Source organism: Bos grunniens, chromosome 5 (assembly GCF_055505025.1).
Source record: "Bos grunniens cultivar Pamir isolate PY7600 chromosome 5, Bosgru_T2T1.0, whole genome shotgun sequence".
NCBI classification, from domain to species: domain Eukaryota; kingdom Metazoa; phylum Chordata; class Mammalia; order Artiodactyla; family Bovidae; genus Bos; species Bos grunniens.
In genome coordinates, this window is record NC_141169.1 from 1102508 (window position 1) to 1123060 (window position 20553).

At 38.3% G+C, this 20553-nt stretch overlaps 1 long non-coding RNA gene and 1 pseudogene across 1 annotated transcript in view; both read right to left on the minus strand.

Moving 5' to 3' along the window:
- Positions 1-10109: 10109 nt before the first annotated feature.
- Positions 10110-10990, minus strand: LOC147371236 (frizzled-3 pseudogene; annotated as a pseudogene).
- LOC147371237 (uncharacterized) overlaps positions 10481-20553 on the minus strand; it is a 34819-nt gene continuing 24746 nt past the window's right edge. Inside the window, exon 2 of the long non-coding RNA XR_015163374.1 lies at positions 10481-11160. This is a non-coding gene — a long non-coding RNA (uncharacterized LOC147371237). The remainder of the gene's footprint in view (positions 11161-20553) is intronic.

Below are 20553 nucleotides of genomic sequence, written 5' to 3' on the forward strand. Positions count from 1 at the left end.
AACATCACTTTCACATTTTCCTTGTCTCTCTTATGGCATTCTGCATAGTTTTATTTTCACCTACTACCAGTTCATTAAATAACAGCAGCCTAAATTGCTGTTTCATAATAAATATTTCAGGAATTCTATCAAATGAGTTTCCATTTCAAAATTTATGTTTCTAGATTTTTTAAATCTATTATTTCAAGTAATTTCTTGTAGATTGGTAACCTGTGACTATATTTCCTATTTCTATTAACATTACATACTTACCTATTTTATCATTCGGTATTTGACAATTTCAGTATCTGCAGTTTTAAGTTTGATGCTGTGACTCAGTCATAGTGGCTTGTTTTCTCATGTGTTTGGTGGCTTTATATTTTGAGCTCTTTGGTGAATCAATTAGTGGGAATCCTGAAGAAAGTACTATTCTAGCTGATTGACAGGAGGCACAACTAACCTGCAAACACTTCAGCCTATGGGCCTGCTGATTTAGGCTAGCAAGGGAGTTCCTGGCTCCCTTTCTCCATTTACCAACTGGCCCAAGGCTCACCCTTCTCCAATAGCAACCACACTTGTGTGACCTTTCCCATCTCATCCACCTAATATCCCCTGCTTGATGAGCCGTAGCTCCTTATTGGTCTGGTCCCAATTCATAATAATTTTTGAAGTGGGGGACTCTTTGGAGATCTCCCCTCAATCATGCAAGATCTATGATATCTCAAATAGTGAGTTCTTTCCAGATTTAACTGGTTCAGACTTTGCTGATGCTCCTACTCAGACATATTGTCAGAAGTCATACTGTCTGAAGAAACCTGTGCATATTTGTTCTCCTAATGCTCTACTTTAAGACAAACTTCTTAGCTCTTTAACAAACTTAACAATATTAATGAACTCAATGACCTTAACCAGCTACAGTGCATGTAGTCATGTCAAACTCTTTGCCACCCCATGGACTGTAGCCTGTCAGGCTCCTCTGTCTGTGGAATTTTTTAGGAAAGAATACTGGAGTGAGTTGGCATTTCCTCCTCTAGAGAATCTTCCCGACCCAGGGATTGAACCCATATCTCTTGCTTCTCCTGGACTGCAGGTGGATTCTTTACCACTAGTGTCACCTTAACACATTTTATAAAATCACTGAAAAAATATTTGTGATTCACTAGAGGGGTTTCCCCAGTGGCTCAGCAGTAAAGAATCTGCCTGCAATGCAGAAGATGCAGGAGACCCAGGTTCAATCCCTGGTTTGGGAAGATCCCCAACCCACTCCAGCATTCTTACCTGAAGACTCCCATGGACAGAGGAGCCTGGCAGGCTGCTGTCCATGGGGCTGCAAAGAGTCAGACACAACTGAAGCAACTGAGCAGCCAAGCAGGCAGAGAAAATAAAATGGAAGATTTCATACTCGACACAATCAGGCAGGTGGTTAGTAGTCTTTGGAATCATAAATACAATTCACACCTTAGCTTTATCACTTACTGTAAGAATCTAGATAAGTTGTATTTAATTGTAAGACTCAGTTCCTCATTTGTAAAGCAGAATACAATCTAACCTATTGTGCTATTTTGAGAATTAAAGGAGATAATGTGTATAAATTCACTGAATACAGAACCTGATGCACAGTAACCAGACGCTTCTATGACTATTACATTATGTTGTTTCTATTTTACTATTCCCATAAACTACTCAACTTTTTCCTTGAACTGGTGTGGTATGACTTGAAAGACAACTGGAAATAAGATTTATTGGCATATCTTTATTACAGTGATGTACTAGAATTTATTTTATTGAATACTTTTACTACCATAATGTGAAAGAGTAAAATGATAATCCTCAAAAGCAGTAATGAGAATGAAACAGTGACAACTTCCATGGGACAGAAAAGTGTCATAGGTCACCAACCACTGTAATAAAAGAATTATCAAAGGTGATAGAGAATAATGCTTGCTATAGTTCAGAAGATGGCGAACTACAACCTACAGAGCCAATCTGCCCCAATTATATCACTGCCAACAAAGTCTTACTGAAACACTTCCAGTTGTTTATGTATTGTCTATGCCTGCTTTTCTGTGATTGTGGTTTCCATTATGTCCAGCCTCTGATAGATAAGGATAAGAGGCTTCTGGAAGTTTCCTGATGGGAAAGACTGACTGGGGGGGGGGGGGGGGGGAACTGGGTCTTGTTCCGATTGGGGGGACCATACTCAGTAAATATTAATCAATTTTCTGTTGATGGGTGGGGCTGTGTTCCCGCCCTGTTATTTCACCTGAGACCAAACCAATGTGGAGGGAATGAAGATAATGGAGACCTCCTTCAAAAGATCTCGTATATGCATTGGCACACTCAGTGCACCCCTATTCTGCAGCAGGCCACTGCTGACCCACACCTCTGCCAGAGACTCCTGGACACTCACAGGCAACTCTGGGTCAACTCTCTTGTGGGGTCACTGCTCAAAGCCATGGTTTTTCCTGTAGTCATGTATGGCGTGCAAGTTGGACTATAAAGAAAGCTTAGGAATTGATGCTTTTGAACTGTGGTGTTTGAGAAGACTCTTGAGAGTCCCTTGGAGATCAAACCAGTTAATCCTAAAGGAAATCACTCCTGAATATTCATTGGAAGGACTGATGCTGAAGCTGAAGCTCCAATACTTTGGCCACCTGATGCAAAGAACTGACTCAATGGAAAAGACCGTGATGCTGGGAAAGACTGAAGGCGGGAGGAGAAGGGGACGACAGAGGATGAGATGGCTGGATGGCATCACGGACCCAATGGACATGAGTTTGAGCAAGCTCCAGGAGTTGGTGAAGGACAGGGAAGCCTGGCGTGCTGCAGTCCATGGGGTTGCAAAGAATTGGATCTGACTGAGCTACTGAAGGCAGAGGAACCAGAGATAAAATTGCCAACATCTGCTAGATCATGGAAAATGCAAGAGAGTTCCAGAAAAACATCTATTTCTACTTTATTGACTATGCCAAAGCCTTTGACTTTGTGGATCACAATAAACTGGAAAATTCTGAAAGAGATGGGTATACCAGACCACCTGACCTGCCTCTTGAGAAACCTATATGCAGGTCAGGAAGCAACAGTTAGAACTGGACATGGAACAAAAGACTGGTTCCAAATAGGAAAAGGAGTACAAGGCTGTATATTGTCACTCTGCTTTTTTAACTTATACGCAGAGTACATCATGAGAAATGCTGGGCTGGAAGAAGCCCAAGATTCTCTAATCAAGATTGCTGGGAGAAATATCAATAACCTCAGATATGCAGATGACACCACCCTTATGGCAGAAAGTGAAGAGGAACTCAAAAGCCTCTTGATGAAAGTGAAAAGGAGAGTGAAAAAGTTGGCTTAAAGCTCAACATTCAGAAAATGAAGACAATGGCATCTGGTCCCATCACTTCATGGGAAATAGATGGGGAACCAGTGGAAACAGTGTCAGACTTTATTTTTCTGGGCTCCAAAATCACTGCACATGGTGACTGCAGCCATGAAATTAAAAGACGCTTACTCCTTGGAAGAAAAGTTATGTCCAACCTAGATAGCATATTCAAAAGCAGAGACATTACTTTGCCAACAAAGGTCCATCTAGTCAAGGCTATGGTTTTTCCAGTGGTCATGTATCGATGTGAGAGTTGGACTGTGAAGAAAGCTGAGCGCCAAAGAATTGATGCTTTTGAACTGTGGTGTTGGAGAAGACTCTTGAGAGTCCCTTGGACTGCAAGGAGATTCAACCAGTCCATTCTGAAGGAGATCAGTCCTGGGTGTTCTTTGGAAGGAATGATGCTAAAGCTGAAACTCCAATACTTTGGCCACCTCATGTGAAGAGCTGACTCATTGGAAAAGACTCTGATGCTGGGAGGGATTGGGGGCAGGAGAAGGGGACGACAGAGGATGAGATGGTTGGATGGCATCACCGACTTGATGGACGTGAGTTTGAGTGAACTCTGGGAGTTGGTGATGGACAAGGAGGCCTGACGTGCTGCGATTCATGGGGTAGCAAAGAATCGGACATAACTGAACGACTCGACTGAACTGAACTGAGTGACTGAACTGACTGATAGCTGCTTTTGCACTACACCAGCAGAGCTGAGTTGTTGCAACAAAAACCACATGGCTGACAAAGCCTAAAATATCTACTATATGACCTTACAGAGAAAGTTTGCTGTGCCCTGCTGTAGACTGTGGCAAGAACACTGAATTTTTTCCTAAATATGTATAAACCACTTGTACACTAGATAGTATATATCAGAAGATAGTGAAGGACAGAGAAGCCTGGCATGCTGCAGTTCATGGGGTCACAAAGAGTCGGACACGACTTAATGAATGAACACCACCACCACCACCACCAGATCTATCTGCAGTTAAGACTAAAAAGGAACTCATGGCTTAGGCTATTTAGTGTGTTTAGCATAGGCCAAAATGACTTGTATATTTTAAAGTATTTATCCAAAAGTGCCCCTTGATAGCATTTTACAGCCTGTACATAATAGTATGAATACTTTTAAAATAAATTTAATATTCTATACTTCCAAAATATAATATTTCAAAATATTTTCCTATAAGAGACTTAGAATATTTTTTCAGTAACTCTCCCTCTTTCCCTCTATCACAAGCACTGAACAATTTTGAGGAAAAATCAGTTTGGTTCTAGGAAGTCACAGGCAGGATACTTACCACTTTAAAGATTAGTAGCAGGAAAAAAAAAAAAGATTAGTAGTACATACCATATGTTGATAGAGAATTATTTGCTGTCATTAATGTTGGAAGAGCAAAACATACCCATTTCCTTATGGTCCTTTCATAAACAATGCTGATTCCTTTTGGTATTGTCTGGTAAAGGGGAAACACTCTTATCAGAAAATGAAGCTAAAATCATAAGTTAGATATGTTATTATTCTATTTTTGTATGTTTCTGAATCAAGATTAGATAAACAACAGATGGGCTGCTTTCTGTGGCTGAAAATAGAAATAATGGGTTTTTTTGTTTTCTACACAAATAATTTTTTTTTTAATTCTACAAATAGCTTTAATGTGAATTTGACAGTCTTAGCTAAGCTGCTTCTATTATGGTAAGACATTTCTATTATTGAAACACAGGTTCTAGTATCAAAATTCCTTGGGACATAGATCATTGGATTAGATGGATGAAAGAGAAAAAAATGAAGAGGGAAACTTTAGGAAAGGAAACATGTTCTTTTGAAAATCAATGTTTAAAAGACAAAACAATGATTCTAAATACAGAATATAAGAACAATTCTTTTTTAAACCTCAGGAATTATGTATTTGTAACAGCAGAATAATGAAATTTTTCTTTGTGCATGGCATTCTAGTAGGAGGCTTAACCTTATTTTCTCATTTAATCTTCACAGCCACCTATGAGGTAGATATTACTGTATTTAACATATTATTCCCTATATTTTATATGAGGAAACTGAGACTCAAAGTGTTAGACGGGACTTTAAACCCCATGTTTTTAATAAATATGTTACATGTGAATGGCTTTCTAGAAATATCAACAAACTTTGAAATGTGTAACTCTTTCATAAAATGCTTTGAGCCTCTTAGAAGCCCCTAAATAAATAGACGGAAATACTTTAAAAGGAAAAAAAAAATTAAAACTAAGTACCTGGAAAATTAGTGTTACTTAAGTAAAACATAAGATGAGATATATTCTAGGAATAAACTTTACTAATTTTAAACTGTAAAATATAAATTATTCTGAAAACTCAAGCTATATTTCATGACCAACTCTTTTCAGGCATTAAATATTACTTTCTCAAGAATTACTTAACACACATTTTTTTAAGTGTTCTTGCAAAAAACAGTTGGTGTAAAGTATTTTAAAATCCAAGCAGTGACCTGTTTTCAGCAAGGACATTCATTTTAAATATTTTAAAATACTTTACACAAGCCCACTTTTCTTCAAATCAGGGACTTAAATATATGCAATTTACTTTAAACCCAACTGGGTATTTTGAAACAATGTGATCAACTACCTCAAACATTTTTCAAATGTTTGAAAGTTTCATTAATATGAGAAATGACTACAAAGAAACCATACTGATATACATGTAAACATATATTCAAATATTACATTCTCCAAGACACCTGAGGAGGCTACCTCAAGGATAACATCATTGCTTAATACATTTTAAAAACCTCTCATTAGGAATTATCATCAAAACTTGACAAGCATTCTTCTAGGCATGCTCAGTAATAGTAAATCTTATTCAATTACTTATGGATAACACTGCAAATAGGAATTCAATAGCTCTAGGGCTCAGTTTACATGTCTGTATAAAATTCCTCTGAAGTAAAATCCTGAATGAAAACTAATATTAAAATTCTAGTGTTTGAGTTTCATTAATATGAGGTACCCAGAGCAATCAAATTCATAGAGAAATAAAGTAGAACAATGGTTGCCAAAGGCCAAGAGACAGGGAGGAATGGAGAATTGCAGAATTTCAGTTTGGAAAGATGAAATTTATCTCTCTTTACTTCAAAGATACCATGACAAAGGATTTTTACAGGATGATATACCGACTCTTTCAATGAGCAGACAGTCCCTATTCATTGTAAAAACTCTTTCAAAGAACAGGAGGAAAAGACCTCACTTTATGAAGCTATTACATCCTTGACACCAAAAAGGAAAAATACATGGCAAGAAATGAAAAACTATTAATATCACAGTCTATATCTCTCATGAGTATAGACACAAAAATCTTAAATAAAACATAAGAACTGGAATATGAGATATGAACTTGGCGTTGCCTGCAGCAACAGGATTTCTACAAAGAATATATATAAGAGAATTTACACACAATTAGAGCTAACAGAAGAGTTCAGCAGGGATGCTCAATATAAGGTCAATATATAAAAATCAGTGGCATTCTTGTAGACCAGCAATAACCAACTGAAAAATGTAACAGAGAAAAGATCTCATTCACAATTGAAACAAAATTTGTAAGGTACCTAGGAACAAGTTAATGAGTACATAAATAAAGAAACAAAAAGATACTAAAACTCAGTATCACAAAGACAGAAATTTTCCCTGGATTCATTTAAAACCTAAAACAATTTCAACAAAATACAAACTGTTTTTCATGAATAAATTATTCTAAAATTCAAACAGAACAGTGCCAGGAACAGTTAAAATAATTTTGAAGCAGCATAAAGTAGAGGAAATGTGGGATTGAAACAAGGTTGTTCAAACAGAGCAATAAATAAGAGAGCCTAAAAATGGAACTTGTATATTACAGCAATGCATTACTATTCAGATGGGCTATCTGATAAACGGTGCAAAAAGCACCATTCATATGAAAAACTAAAATTGTTACTCATAACATAGATAAAAATGAATTTCAAGAGATTAGAGCCTTGAATTTATCAAATTTTAAAAACTTCTGTAAAAAGACGACAGACCGTTTTTATAATTTTCAGAGGTAGGGAGGGATTTTTTAAAACACAAAAGGCAGAGAAAACACAAAGTGAAAAGACAAGCAGGATAAGATATCTGCAATGCAAGTAACTGAAGAAGAATTAAAACAAGAATAACAACAAAAGGCAAATAACCTGACAGAGCAGTGGACAAAGGCAACAAACAGGCAAATCACAGAAGAGAAACCCCAAACAGCCAATAAACATATGAAAACACCGAGGCATAAGGGAAATAAAAATAAAAATCAAGACAGGCTTGAGATATTGTTTCAAAGGTTGACAAAAACTTAAAAGCCTGGCAACACCAAGATGGGGCGAAATGGGGAATTCCAACTCTATACTGTGAGTGTAAATTAAAATAACCACTTGAGTTGAAGATGCCGATATGTTAAAATGCCAGGACTACACTTTTGGGTATACACCCCATGAACATTCTTGGTCATGTACAAGGAAGATAGGTATTACAATAGTAAAACACTTGGAAACTCTATGTCCATCAGCAAAATAATGAGTAAAGTATATCTGTACATTAAATCTCTCTACTGCAGTTAAAATGAACAAGTTAGTGGTACACATACTGTCATGTATATTCCCAACAACTTAAACATGGCATTTGCTAAAGTTTGGTACTGAATGATTTTAAAAAAGTTTATGTACGTATGTGTGTGTGTAAATAACACTAACAGAAGCAACAATAAATGAAAAAATGAGTAACAGAACATTCGAGCACTTATTATACAGAAGGCACACTTCTAACTGCATGTAGATGCCTAAAAACAGTCATAGGAGACAGATTATACTACTATTTCTATCTAACACGATTACTCTTTTATCACTATGAGATTCCATTACTCATTCTACAGATGAGGAATTGAAGTGGAAAGAGGTGAAGTTGATCTAAAACTATAAAACTAGTAAATAATAAGAGTTAGATATGAAGCCAGGATTCCTGACCCAGACTTTATAGCTTATTAACTATGTTAGTTATTATACCATTTTCTATTCTTTTTAGGATGTTGGAAATCCAACATTATTTCTGTAAGTTGGAAATAAAAAACACTCATAGAACCTATGACTGTAAAGAAATGAATACACACCCATATTTTTGTATAGCTCCAAATGGTTCTAAAGATTCTAAAAGATCCTTTGGAATGTCTTGAAAATAGTGGCGTCCCAACTACTCTAATTTACATGTTTAAGGTCTGGTATTTTTCAGGTCATTATTTCAGAGCCAAACATTATTTCTTCTATAGTACTAAGATAATATATATTTGGAATCCTAAAAACCTTACATGGAGAAGCTGCTGCTGCTAAGTCGCTTCAGTCGTGTCCGACTCTGTGTGACCCCATAGATGGCAGCCCACCAGTCTCCCCCATCCCTGGGATTCTCCAGGCAAGAACACTGGAGTGGGTTGCCATTTCCTTCTCCAATGCATGAAAGTGAAAAGTGAAAGTGAAGTCGCTCAGTCGTGTCCGACTCTTAGCGACCTCATGGACTGCAGCATACCAGCCTCCTCCGTCCATGGGATTTTCCAGGCAAGAATACTGGAGTGCGATGCCATTGAAGCACATGATATAATTCAATCATCTTTTTCTCTCCCATTAGAGGCAAAATTTGATTACTTAGCTTCAGGCCTGAAAACTCATACTAAGAGTTTTTAATAAGCAATTCTATCAAGAAATGTAGTAAAATTTCAATTACTCTTCTTTCTGGTCTCTCCATTATAGGTTGTTTTTTTAAAAGCCAGTAGCTAGTACTTACAATAATATATATAATAATAATATATATTATGTATAATATATATTATAATAATTAAAATGTAATTTTGTGTAGAATTATTTATACCACAAAATAAAAAAGGAAATGGCATTTTCAGTCATCAAGTATTTACGATAATTGACTATGTGCTAATCACACACTCCTTGTTTCCAGTAAAACTGGAACATTTCTTAAAAATGTCTTTTCTTCTGAATCTACACATTCCCATTCTCAATACCATTATCTACTAACCTATAGAACATGCTTTGAAAAAATATGAAAAAGATATTATTGTGTTTAAAGAGTTCACTGTCTATTAGGGGAAGGAGACAAGTAAACAGAAGTTATCTACAATGCATAAGTACTTTAATAAAGTGAGCAAGTCACTTAACATTTCTAAGCCTCAAATGAGATAGATGTTTAAGAACTCTAAATTACAGAGGGAACTTGAATAAACCATCTCTAAGGTCCTCTCTAGATATAAAATTCTATGATTATCTGATCTCTTTAAATTAAAAGGTAAATCACAAAATATTCAGTACGCAAGAAAGAAAAACTAAGACCAACTAAAAGATGAAACTTTGTACAAATGCATTCTAATTTTTTTTCAAAACTGTTAAAACTCCCGTTCTAACTATCAGTAAAATTTCCACAGATTGTCTTTTAATCAACATCTTCCCCTCAAATCTGCAGACTTCTAAGTAATCAACAAGCAACTATTTTGTGATAACACAAGTAAAGTGCTTAAAAGCCCATGGTTTGGACTCAAGAGAGTGATCTTTTAAAAGGAAGATGTTAACAGAAACGTGTGTATGACATTCTTACTACAATAAATTTGTTCATTAACTTCACTTCAAAATTTTAACGTTCAGGTTTTTCATGAAGAGGTTAAAAAAAAAAAAAAAAAAAAGCTAAGATTAGCTTTTTTCACTGTTAAGTATTTTGAAATTTAGAACAAGGTTTCCCTTACCTGATATGGACATGGAATGTGATATTCTCTGCAGCGTTCTTGTATTCACATTGTTTCCCAGATGCCACGGTAAGCTTGCTCATAAAAGTAGCATCCAATTACAACCATGAGTGGTACGAGATACACAGTGCTGAAAACACCAATCTGGATCATAAACTTCACCAGTTTATCCTGGTTCTCCTTTTCTAATGGAATCTCAACTCTCACTCTGTTTAGGGATATAATGCCGGCTAAAAGGAGTGAAAACCCAACTACCACATACAGGCAGAGGGGTGCAAGAACAAAATACCTCAGGGCATCAACATCGTAGAGGCCAACAAATCACACGCCACTGATATTGTCACCTTCAATTTTATTCATCGCTAAAAGCATGATGGTCAGCGTTCCAGGGATGCCCCACCCACTGGCGTGGAACAGCAAGGCTTTCTTCTCAATAGCTTCACTACCCCACTTTGGCACAGCTGCCAAGAACCACGTGATGGTAAGAATCACCCACCAAACACTGCCAGCCACAGTAAAAAAACAGAGTATCATAAAAAGCATGATACAGGCTTTGTTATGAGATCCCTGGGTCACTGTGGAAGCCTTATACTGTGCAGGGCTGGATGCATTGCAGGCGACTCGGTCCTCAAGCAAAAACCCAATAAACAAAATTAATGACACCATCATGTAGCAGACGGCATAAAATATAATGGGTCTTTCAGGATAACAGAATTTTATCACATCAACCAAAAAAGTTAAAAAAGTAAACAACATGGCAGAGAGGCAAATGATTGAAATCAATCCTATGAAATACAGAGCAAATGAAAGCTCTCTCTCCTAAAGTACATATTTGGACAAGGAGGTGAACAATCACGCATGTGCAAAAAGGAATAGCCAAGATCAGGATCATTTTTCAACTCGGGCACACCAAAAGCCATAGTCCCTCTGCACTGCCACTGAGGCTCCTTCAGTAGGATCACCAGCTAAATTCAGGTCCACCAGCTGAGGATACAGCTCACCACAATCTGGGAACCTAAAAACACAAGACAAGAATCATTTACTTATGAACCCAATGATTTGGATTTCCACATTTAGCAGTTGCGGCTTATTTATGCTTATGTCCTTGGAGAACATTACGATATGTTGAAGAAATAATGCAATATCTTGCTTGTGGGTCATACAATGAGATATTCCACAGCTGACAAAAAAATGAAAAATGTATACTTAATTTTGTTTTGGCTTCAAAAATGGTACTCTTTATTAAAACAGGCATAGCCATTAATAAATAGTGTAATTAGTACTATTTATTAAGACAGTTTACAGTAAGATTTCAAACTATAAATAAGTATATATATATAAAATAAACATACATAAAAAGCTCCAGTAGAATACTAGCTAAAAGTTATTTTTTTTAACATTTAATTACAAGGTAGTCCTCAATTTACCCTAGACTCAAACAGAACTTTCGTAAAAATAAGAGGTAAAAATCTTCCCTAGAACAAGACTGCGGAGGAGTCAGTGAACGTGGAGTACATCTCTCTCCAAGGATTCATCAGGAATACACCTTCAGAGACAGAAGTACATGCAGGACACCAGCTAACAGAGGACAAGAGTACCTGACCAGTGGAAAATAATATATAGAACCACACAAAACTCGGTAGGAGGAAGGAAATACAGGGAAAAACAGGAGTGTTAGAAAGACTGGACCTGCCCTCGGCGGGTGGGGGAACTGAGGCGGGGTCCAATCCCCACATCGGGGCAACTGTCTGAGTCAGAGGAGAAACATTTAAGGCTGAGTGAAACAGCTGATCTGTGGCAGCCTAAATGGAGTGAGAGACAGTCCTTGCCGCAGCCATACAGACCCTAGACAGGGACACAGGTTCCCTGGAAGGCACAGCAGCTGGGAGCTGGAGTTTAGGGATTGTGGGGCAATCCCAGGGCGAGGGCTGCTGTTGACTGCGGAGAGACGGATTGAGGGGATGTGAGGGAGAAGAGACGGGTTGAGGGGATATGAGGGAGGAAAGCCAGGCAGCCATGGAAGCAAGGCGATACTGCTGAGTCACAGGCAGGGGATGGAGCCATCACCATGGCCTCTCTCTCCCCACAGGCCAGTATCAGCAGCTGAACAATAGAGAGGGTGGTCCATCAAATGCCTGACACACTGCACTACAGAATAGGACCCCACCCAGGGTGCCACTTTACATGCCAGAGGCGCCAACCTACACACTAGGATCTCAGCCAGGAGGGGCCCTCTATGTGCATGACACACCGAACAGGAGAGAAGGACCCCAGGCAAGGTAGCCCTCTAAGTGCCTCAACAGACGGAGCTACAGATAGGCCTTTTGGTCGCCAGCTGCAAGAGGCTCAAAAAAAGACTCTGATAGGGACATAACTCCTGCAGCGGAGGCAGTCCGTGTCCTTGCACACTTGGCACTGCCAGGGTCCTTGCAAGCCACACAGCTCTGCCACCTTCATGCTCAACTCTCACTGGGGCAGAGCTGCCACAGGCAAAAAACATATTGCATCTATGCCCACAGGGTCGCTTCAGTCATGTGCAGCTCTTTGCTGCCCTGTAAATGGTGGCCTGCCAGGCATCTCTGTCAGGGAGGAGAGGACTTCTCCAAGCAAGAATACTGGAGCGTACTGGCCAATACTGGTTGCCATACCCTTCTACAGCACTGTATTTCCTGCTGCCCTAGGAGCCAATTCCCCTGAGTACCTGGTGCTGCCAGAACCCCTGTGACCCAAGCAGCTGCACCACCTCCACACCTGGCCCTCAAAGGGGCAAACCCAAGCCCTCCAGGGCAGCCCCAGGAGCAAACCCCAGTGGATGACCCACATGTATAGGTGGAAATGAAACCACAATTGAAACCCAGGGGCAGTGTGGCTAAGAAGACCCAAAACCTTACCACCAGCTGTACAAGCTGCAGATTAAATCCACACGATCAACTAGGCAGACTCTGTGTCTATGGAATATTTAAAAGGTCAGTGAGAGCTACCACAAAAGAAATACTCATGAGTACTGATAGCTGTGGACACTGGAGGGAAAAATACACAGGAGTAGGACCAGATTAGAATCTGAGCTGCCCCCACAGCAGGCCCAAGAGACCAGCAGAGTGTTGGAGGGCATTCGAGGGAGGTAAATTGGACTATGACTCTCAGCGAGGGGAAGGACGCTGACAGCAATGACTCAAGAAAAACATTTATTATTATTTTTTGACTTGTTCTGTAGATTCTTTGGCTTTTTTTTTTTTTTTCTTTTTTCTCCTTTTTTCCCCCTCTGTTGTAGCTGTCGATTTTACTGGCACTGACTGTGTGGATCACAATAAACTGAGGAAAATTATGAAAGTGATGGGAATACCAGACCACCTGACCTGACTCTTGAGAAATCTGTATGCAGGTCAGGAAGCAACAGTTAGAACAGGACATGAAACAACAGACTGGTTCCAAATAGGAAAAGGAGTACGTCAAGGCTGTATATTGTCACCCTGCTTATTTAACTTATAGGCAGAGTACATCATGAGAAAAGCTGGGCTGGAAGAAGCACAAGCTGGAATCAAGACTGCCAGGAGAAATATCAATAACCTCAGATATGCAGATGACACCACCCTTATGGCAGAAAGTGAAGAGGAACTCAAAAGCCTCTTGGTGAAAGTGAAAGTGGAAAATGAAAATGTTCGTTTAAAGCTCAACATTCAGAAAAGAAGATCATGGCATCCAGTCCTATCACTTCATGGGAAATAGATGGGGAAACAGTGGAAACAGTGTCAGACTTTAGTTTTGGGGGCTCCAAAATCACTGCAGATGGTGACTGCAGCCATGAAATTAAAAGACGCTTACTCCTTGGAAGGAAAGTTATGACCAACCTAGATAGCATATTCAAAAGCAGAGACATTACTTTACCAACAAAGGTCCATTTAGTCAAGGCTAAGGTTTTTCCAGTGGTCATGTATGGATGTGAGAGTTGGACTGTGAAGAAGGCTGTGCGCCGAAGAATTGATGCTTTTGAACTGTGGTGTTGGAGAAGACTCTTGCGAGTCCCTTGGACTGCAAGATCCAACCAGTCCATTCTAAAGGAGATCAGCCCTGGGATTTCTTTAGAAGGAATGATGCTGAAGCTGAAACTCCAGGACTTTGGCCACCTCATGCGAAGAGTTGACTCATTGGAAAAGACTCTGATGCTGGGAGGGATTGGGGGCAGGAGCAGAAGGGGATGACAGAGGATGAGATGTCTGGATGGCATCACTGACTCGATGAACGTGAGTCTAAGTGAACTCCTGGAGTTGGTGATGGACAGGGAGGCCTTGCGTGCTGCGATTCATGGGGTCACAAAGAGTCGGACACAACTGAGCGACTGAACTGAACTGAACTGATTTGATGAAATCCAATTAAGCTTTTGAGCTTTATTTTTTCTAGTCACATTTTTTATTGTTATAAACCTCTGCCTCTACATTGGGTTTCTGCAGTTCTGCAGAGTTTTCCTCTTTTTTTCTTTCCTCTTTTTTTAATTTTAAACCTTTTATTTTTTCTATATTTATTCCTTTGTTTGCTTTTCCTACAGTTCTTTTCCCCTTGCAGTTAATCTTTAACATATATAAATCTTCTTTATCTACCTTTATCTAACTTTGCGTATCTTTTGTTTCTCTCCTTTCCTCTCTACATAGTTGCTAGTTTTACTTTCAGTGCTTTATTCCCCAGCTGGCACCTTGCTTTAGTTTTGTTTTCCAGTTTGTGTTTTGGCTAGTTTTGTTCTGGTAGATATGATTTTTGGTTTCTTTTGTTCACTGGGTCAATCTATTGTACTTTATTTTTGTTGGACTTTTTTGATTTTGCCTATTGGTGTGTATGTATATGTGTATATTCAGTCACACGTTTTAATGTTGTTATAAACCTCTGCGTCTACATTGGGCTTTTGCAGTTCTGTAGAATTTTCCTTTTTTCTTTCTTCTTTTTTTTTCTTTTCTCCTCTTTATAATTTTAATTTTTTAAAACTTATTGTATTTTTGGTATATTTATCCCTTTCTTTGCCTTTCCTACTGTTTTTTTCCCCTTGCAGTTAATCTTTAATGCGTATACATCTTCATCTATCTCTATTTAAATTTGCATATTCATTCTTTCTTTTCTTTCCTTACTTTCCTCTCAACATATTTGTTAGTTTTGTTTTCATTGCTCTATTCCCCACTTGGCGCATTGCTTTAGTTTCATTTTCCAGTTTGTGCTTTAGTTATTTTTGTTCTTAACTGGTAAATATAAATTTTGATTTCTTTTGTTTGCCAGATTAATCTACTGTACTTTATTTTTGTTGGACTGTTTTGACTTTGCTCATGGGTGTATATGTATATATTCCATTATTTTAACTATTATTTGCCTGATTTTGTAACCACAATTTGTCTGGGGTTCATCTTTGGTTTCTCATTTTTGGATATTTGTTTTAATCTCACTTAATGCCATAACAAACCACGTGTGGAATCTTTGTTTCTGACCAGAGATAAAGCCCTGAACCTTTGGAGTGGGAGCACTGACTCCAAGACCCTAGATAGCTGCTAAGTCACTTCAGTCGTGTCCGACTCTGTGCGACCCCATAGACGGCAGCCCATCAGGCTCCCATGTCCCTGGGGTTCTCTAGACAAGAACACCGGATTGGGTTACCATTTCCTTCTCCAGAGAATTAACTGTAGGGAGTATCAAACAGTGAGAACTCACACAAAGGAAACCACTTGAACACAAGACCCAGTATCACCCAACCACCAGCAGCACCGTGTGCAGGACGCCTCATCTGAACAACAAACAAAACAAAAATACAAACTCAATCATCAGCAGAGAGGATTTACCATCTCACTCAGCCTTACCCATCAGAGGAAAAACAAAAAATCAGCACAAATCTCACTCTACACAAAGCTTACACAAACCACTGGACCAGCCTTCAGTTCAGTTCAGTTCAGTTGCTCAGTCATGTCTGGCTCTTTGCGACCCCATGAATCACAGGTCTCCCTGTCCATCACCAATTCCCAGAGTTCACTCAGACTCACGTTCATCGAGTCAGTGATGCCATCCAGCCATCTCATCCTCTGTCGTCCCCTTCTCCTCCTGCCCCCAATCCCTCCCAGCATCAAAGTCTTTTCCAATGAGTCAACTCTTCGCATGAGGTGGCCAAAGTCCTGGAGTTTCAGCTTTAGCATCATTCCTTCCAAAGAAATCCCAGGGTTGATCTCCTTCAGAATGGACTGGTTGGATCTCCTTGCAGTCCAAGGGACTCACAAGAGTCTTCTCCAACACCACAGTTCAAAAGCATCAATTCTTCAGCACTCAGCCTTCTTCACAGTCCAACTCTCACATCCATACATGACCACTAGAAAAACCATAGCCTTGACTAGATGGACCTTTGTTGGCAAAGTAATGTCTCTGCTTTTCAATATGCTATCTAGTATGGTCATAACTTTCCTTCCAAGGAGTAAGCGTCTTTTAATTTCATGGCTGCAGTCACCATCTGTAGAGATTTTGGAGCCCAGAAAAATAAAGTCTGACACTGTTTCCACTGTTTCCCCATCTATTTCCCATGAAGTGATGGGACCACATGCCATAATCTTTGTTTTCTGAATGTTGAGTTGTAAGCCAACTTTTTCACTCTCCTCTCTTACCTTCATCAAGAGGCTTTTGAGTTCCTCTTCACTTTCTGCCATAAGGGTGGTGTCATCTGCATATATGAGATTATTGATATTTCTCCCGGCAATCTTGATTCCAGCTTGTGCTTCTTCCAGCCCAGCATTTCTCATGATTTACTCTGCATATAAGTTAAATAAGCAGGGTGACAATATACAGCCTTGACGTACTCCTTTTCCTATTTGGACCAGCCTTAGGAGGGCAGAAACCAAAAGAAAGAATTGAACCTTCTTCAACTAAAGAATTCGACTTTGCTTGAAGCCTGGGAAAAGGAAATTTCAAACACAACAAGTTAAGAAAAAATTATGAAAAGGCAGAGAAATACTACACAAATGAAGGAGCAAACCAGAAACACAGAATTCCAAATAAATGAAGAGGAAATAGACAAACTACCTGAAAAACAATTCAGAATAAGGATAGTAAAGATGATCAGAAACCTTGAAAACATAATGGAGAAAATGCAAGAATCAATTAACAAAGACCTAGAAGAATTAAAAGAATGAAAAGAACTGAGGATAGTCTCAGAGACCTCTGGGACAATAGCAAATGCACCAACATTCAAATTATAGGGGCCCCAGAAGAATGAGAGAAAAAGAAAGGGTATGAGAAAAATTTTGAGAGATTATAGTTGAAAACTTCCCCAACGTGGAAAAGGAAATAGTCAATCAAGTCCAAGAGGCTCAAAGAGTCCCATACAGGACAAACACAAGGAGAAACATGCCAAGACACACACTAATCAAAGTAACAAATACTAAACACAAAGAAAGAATATTAAAAGCAACAAGTAACATACAGGGGAAATCCCATATACTTAACAGCTATCTTTCAGCAGAAACTCTGCAGGCCAGAAGGGAATGGCAGGATATATTTAAAGTACTAAAAGGGAAAAATCTACAACCAAGATTACTGTACCTGGCAAGGATCTCATTCAAAATTGATGGAGAAATAAAAAGCTTTTCAGACAAGCAAAAGTTAAGAGAATTCAGTACCACCAAACCAGCTTTACAACAAATGTTAAAGGGACTTATACAGTCAAGAAATATAACAGAAGAAAAAAGATCTAAAAAATCAACCCCAAACAATTAAGAAAATGGCAATAGGAACATATATATCAACAATTACTTTAAATGTAAACAGATTAAATGCTCCAACCAAAAGACACAGACTGGCTGAATGGATACAAAAACAAGACCCATATATTTACAGTCTACAAGAAACCCACTTTGGACCTAAAGACACATATAGACTGAAAGTGAGAGGATGGAAAAGTATATTGCATGCAAATGGGAAGTCAAAGAAAGCTGGGATAGCAATCCTCATATCAGACGAAGTAGACCTTAAATAAATAAAATTACAAGAGATAAGGAAGGACACTACATAATAATCAAGGGATCAGTCCAAGAGGAAGACATAACAATTATAAGTATCTATGCACCCAACATAGGAGCACCTCAATACATAAGACAAACACTAACAGACATAAAAGGAGAAATTGACAGTAACACAATAATAGTAAGAGACTTTAACACCCCACTCACACCAATTGACAGATCATCAAAACAGAAAATTAATAAGCAAACACAAGTCTTAAATGACACATAAGATGAGATGGATCTCGTTGATATCTTCAGGACATTCCATCCAAATGCAGAAGAATACACCTTCTTCCCAAGGGCACACTGAACATTCTCCAGGCTAGACCACATCTTAGGTCACAAACAAACCTCAATAAATTTAAGAGAATTGAAATCGTATCAAGCATCTTCTCTGACCACAACGCTATGAGACTAGATACCAATTACAAGAAAAAAACTGTAAGAAACACAAACACATGGAGATTAAACAACATGTTTCTAAATGATCAACAGGTTACTGAAGAATTTAAAAGGGAAATAAAAAAATTCCTAGAAACAAATGACAATGAAAACACAACAACTCAAAACCTATGGGATGCAGCAAAAGCAACTCTAAGAAGAAAGTTTATGACAATACAATCCTACCTCAAGAAACAAGAAAAACATGGAATAGACAATCTAACTTTACACCTAAAACAACTGAAAAAAAAAAAAAGAACAAAATCCCCAAAATTAGTAGAAGGAAAGAAATCACAAAGATCCAAGCAGAAATAAATGAAAAAGAAATGAAAGAAACAAGGGAAAGTGAAAGTGAAGTCGTTCAGTCATGTCCGACTCTTTGTGATACCATGGACTGTAATCTACCAGGCTCCTCAGTCCATGGAATTTTCCAGGCAAGAGTACTGGAGTGGGTTGCCATTTCCTTCTCCAGGGGATCTTCCCAACCCAGGGATTGAACCCAGGTCTCCCACAGTGTAGGCAGATGCTTTACCATCTGAGCCACCAGGGAAGCATGAAAGAAACAATAGTAAAGATTAATAAAACTAAAAGCTAGTTCTTTGAGAAGATAAACAAAACTGACAAACCTTTAGCCAGATTCATCCAGAAAGTAAGAGAGAAGAATGAAATCAACAAAATTAGAAATGAAAAGGTTACAACAGACAATGCAGAAATACAAAGGATTATGAAACTATTATGAACAACTATATGGTAATAAAATGGATAACCTGGAAAAAATTGACAGATTCTTAGAAAAATTCTATCTTCCAAGACTGAACCAGGAAGAAACAGAATTTATGAACAACCCAATTACAAGCACTGAAATTGAAGCTGTGATCAAAAATCTCCCAAAAAACAAAAGCCCAGGACCAGATGGCTTCAAAGGAGAATTCTATCAAGCATTTAGAGAACATCTAATGCCTATCCTTCTAAAACTCTTTCAAAAATTGCAGGGGAAGGAACACTTCCACACTCATTCTACAAGGCCACCATCAACCTGATACCAAAACCAGACAAAGATAACACAGAAAAAGAAAACTCCAGGCCAATATCATTGATGAACATAGATGCAAAAATCCTCAACAAAATTTTAGCTAACAGAATTCAGCAACACATCAAAAAGCTCATACACCATGATCAAGTTGGGTTTATATCAGGAATGCAAGGATTCTTCAATATATGCAAACCAATCAATGTGATACACCATATGGACAAATTGAAAAAAAGATCATATCATCTCAATGGATGCAGAAAAAGCCTTTGACAAAATTTAGCACCCATTTATGATTAAAACTCTTCAAAAAATGGGCAGAGAAGGAACCTTCCTCAACATAGTAAAGGGCATATATGATAAGTCTACAGCAAACATTATTCTCAGTGGTGAAAAACTGAAAGCATTCCCCCTAAGATCAGGAACAAGATAAGGGTGTCCACTTTCACCACTATTATTCAACATAGTTCTGGAAGTCCTAGCTACAGTAATCAGAGAAGAAAAAGAAATAAAAGGAATTCAGATCAGAAAAGAAGAAGTAAAGCTCTCACTGTCTGAAGATGACATGATACTGTACATAGAAAACCCTAAAGACAGTATCAGAAAATGACTAGAGCTAATCAGTGAATTTAGCAAAGCTGCAGGATACAAAATCAATATACAGAAATCATTTGCATTTCTATATACTAACAATGAAAAATCATAAAGAGAAATTAAGGAATCAATCCCATTCACCATTGCAACAAAAAAAATTAAATATCTAGGAATAAACTTACTTAAGGAAGCAAAAGAACTGTACACAGAAAAGTACAAGACACTGATGAAAGAAATCAAAGATGACACAAACAGATGGAGAGATATTCCATGTTTCTGGGTACGAAGAATCAATATTATGAAAATGACTATACTACCAAATGCAATC